Source organism: Apodemus sylvaticus, chromosome 3 (genome assembly GCF_947179515.1).
Source record: "Apodemus sylvaticus chromosome 3, mApoSyl1.1, whole genome shotgun sequence".
Classification (NCBI taxonomy): Eukaryota; Metazoa; Chordata; class Mammalia; order Rodentia; family Muridae; genus Apodemus; species Apodemus sylvaticus.
The window spans coordinates 164,983,787-164,987,261 of record NC_067474.1 but is presented as its reverse complement, the minus strand read 5'-3'; the positions used below and the strand labels follow the sequence as shown (position 1 = coordinate 164,987,261).

Sequence of the window (3,475 nt, the reverse complement as noted above, 5' to 3'; positions counted from 1 at the left end):
CTGAGTGCGTACATGTGTGCAAAGGGAGACGTAGGGTGCTCTGCTCCCCTTTTCCTTTGCCCAACTCCCACGAGACAGGGCCTCTCACTGAAGCCGGAGCTAGCCTGGCAGCCACCAAGTCCCAGCGATCCTCCTGCCTCCAACCTCCCTCAGCTTTACATGGCCCTGGAATCTAAACTCAGGTCCTCATGGTCCTTACCCACTGAGCCATCTCTCCAGCCCATTGCTCCCCTTCCCTTGCCCCTACCCCGAACTCTTTAGCAGGGCCAGGGAATGAAATGAAAGCCACGCAGAGCCTGGCGCATGCTCAGTGCATGCAGAGCTCCACCCCTGCCCTATGGCCTACTTTATTTAGCAAAACGAAACCACGGTTTGCCAGTGTCTTAAGGGCAGGCACTGGAGATAAGGTGCCCCTGTCCTGGTGGAACCCACAGGTCAGTGGGCGGGGCCTTGGGGCGGAGCCATGGAAGCTGCGAGGAAGGCGTGGGCAGAGTCCGGAGGGAACAGGAAGACCACTGCTAACCCTTAGGAGCCAAACCACGTAAGGCAGGTCCCTGGTGCCTCAGTGTCTTCCTTTGTAAATGGGGGGGGGGGACCCTGATAATGTGGCCTCTGCATTGTTTTATTGTGATTGAATCCAGGAGAACAGCATGAGACAGATATTCTCTGCGTGTGACCAGACGCTGCACCCGACAGGCCTGTCCCCTCCCCTTGCCTGTATCCAGGGCATCGGCCTGTTTCACATGGAAACCTCCTAACTCTGCCCTGCTTGCCCTGTGGCCTTGCCAAGGCTGCAACTGGAGCCAGCTCTTTGGAAGGACACAGACACGGGTCATTTCTACGAGCTAATGAATTCTTTAAATCCTTGGGACTTACTGGCCCTGGGCGGAGTGCTTTGATTGCTTCTTTCAGAGGAACTGGGCCTAGAAAGATAAATACCCGTGGAGGGCTAGGACCCTGCGGGGCTAGGGCCACAGAGAGCTAGGGATGTAGGTCGGGGAGAAGAGCGGCCACCTGGCAGGCAGGAAGCACTGGGTTCGATCCTAGCCCTGCACAAACGGGCCCAAGTCTGTCATTTGTATACTTGAGCTCCACCTGGACTACACAAGAGCCTTTCTTATTTATTTATTTATTTATTTATTTATTTATTTATTGGTTGGTTGGTTGGTTGGTTTTTCGAGACAGGGTTTCTCCGTATAGTTCTAGCTGTCCCGGAATTCACTCTGTAGACCAGGCTGGCCTCGAACTCAAAAATCTGCCTGCCTCTGCCTCCCAAGTGCTGGGATTAAAGGCATGCGCCACCACTGCCCAACTCACAAGAGCTTTTTTTGTTTTTTGTTTTGTTTTTGTTTTTGTTTTGCTGTTTTCAGAGACGGGGGTTTCTCTGTATAGCCCTGGCTGTCCTGGAACTCACTCTGTAGACCAGGCTGGCCTCGAAATCAGAAAACCGCCCGGCTCTGCCTACCAAGTGCCCGGATTAAAGGTTTGTGCCACCACCGCCCAACCACAAGAGCCTTTCTTAAACAAACAAACAAACAAACAAATAATAATTGCTATGAAAAAGTGTCTTGGTGAGCCTGAGGCTGTTCTGTCGCACTTACAACACTGGGGCTTCTGTATGCGTCACTACGAGGGTCCTTGACTGGGACCTAGGGCTTTCTACTGTGAGTGCTTGGTGTCAGTTCCTGGTCTGCCAGGGGGAACTCTTAAAAAGCTGCCAAATACAAATGAGGCGAAGCCCTGCCCCCAGCAGACAGAGCCCTTCCTTCTCAACCACTTCAGCTTACCCACTTTACTTCAGCTTACCCAGCTTACTCCCTTTCCGGTTTGCCTCTAGGCGGATGCCTAGCAGAATAAGTGAGAACGCCTCACAAGGAAAGCCAGCTATCGCTGTTGCGGACTCTGAGCCTCTAGGTTGGCCACACTTTGAAAGTGTAACCCAGTCAGGCTTGGTTTGGGTTAAAAACCAAGAAACTTGAGTGTTGAGGTGAAACCCAAGCGGTGGCCTTTGACAACCTAGGCTCAACCATGATGCTCTTACAGAACGCCCCCTTTAACAACCTAGGCTCAAACCATGATGCTCTTACAGAACGCCCGGGTCAGAGCCGTCCCCAGCCCCTCCCTGCGGTCTCCAAGAACGGTGCCCTCCCGTTTGGTGTGGCTCCATTGAGCAGGCTCCTCACTGACTCCCATTAGCCATTGGTCTGCCACAGATGGCTTGGCCACTCCATCCTCAACTTGTCACTTGGAGTTTCCCCCCTCCCCCCGAAGTTACTTAACAGCCAGCCACGTCCCACCGTCTCAGGGCAGTGACCCTGGTCTCAGGGTCGCCCTTTCTTGTCTGCACCACCAGCCCTAATCTCAAGATCCCACCCAGCCTTATGCGAAGAGGTTCCTTGTCCACACAGCCTCCAAGATGGTCCATCTTGGTCATCCCACGGTCCTTCCAGAACTGTTGAGCAGTTTCCATTGCTCTTGGGATAGAATGGTAACCCCACGCTCTCTCTTCCTCTCCCTTCCCGCTACTCTCCAGCACCACAGGACTCATGGCTTGCCGGCCTTTCTCTCCAGGCTCCAGGCCTTGTCCCCGGATGCTCTCTACCCCTAGCACACTCTCCCAACCGTTGCTGATCAATCTTCGGGTACCCCCTCCTCAGAGAAAGCCCCCACTGTCTCCCCAGAGGAATTCAATGACTTGTTGCCTTCATCCCCTTTTAGGGTATTGTACTGGCTGGTTTTGTGTGTCAATTTGACACAGGCTGGAGTTGTCAGAGAGAAAGGAGTTTCCGTTGGGGAAGAGCCTCCACGAGATCCAGCTGTGAGGCATTTTCTCAATTACTGATCAAGGGGGGAGGGCCCCTTGTGGGTGGTGCCATCCCTGGGCTGGTAGTCCTGAGTTCTATAGGAAAGCAAGCTGAGCAAGCCAGGGGAAGCAAGCCAGTAAGGAACATCCCTCCATGGCCTCTGCATCAGCTCCTGCTTCCTGACCTGCTTGAGTTCCAGTCCTGACTTCCTTTGGTGATGAACAGCAGTGTGGAAGTGTAATCTGAATAAACCCTTTCCTCCCCAACTTGCTTCCTGGTCATGATGTTTGTGCAGGAATAGAAACCCTGACTAAGACAGGCATCTTTTTGCATCTTCTGAGGATCTCCATGAAGCTCGTGTTCCGGAGGCTGGTGTCATGGTCAGATTTGCAGCAGAGAAAGGGGCAGAGCAGCATTCATTGTGTGCAGACGTGAATAAATGAGTGAATGAGTGAATGAGATCCGTTCTGCTCCCCTGCTCCTCAGCATTGGATGCTGCTGTGAATCTAGGTCTCATTGTATCTCCAACATGAGACAGCCATATTAATGCCCTTGGTCCAGCATCCCACAGAACTAGTCAATGCTGGGTGTCAGGCTAGGGAGTGACAGGTCTTCTGTGGCGGTTTGAATAGGTTTGGCCCCTGTCTTAGTTAGGGCTTTACTGCTGTGAT

At 53.0% G+C, this 3,475-nt stretch overlaps 1 long non-coding RNA gene across 3 annotated transcripts; it reads left to right on the top strand.

Annotated features, from left to right (window-relative positions):
• Window positions 1-349: 349 nt before the first annotated feature.
• On the top strand, window positions 350-3,062 carry LOC127681692 (uncharacterized). 3 transcript variants are annotated; one of them, XR_007977149.1, is made up of 3 exons: window positions 350-541; window positions 642-831; window positions 1,371-3,062. It is a non-coding gene; the product is annotated as an uncharacterized LOC127681692 (long non-coding RNA). The 3 variants fall into 3 exon arrangements; XR_007977147.1 differs by having other exon boundaries at window positions 642-1,483; window positions 2,354-3,062; XR_007977148.1 differs by having other exon boundaries at window positions 642-2,488; window positions 2,719-3,062.
• The last annotated feature ends 413 nt before the right edge of the window (window positions 3,063-3,475 follow it).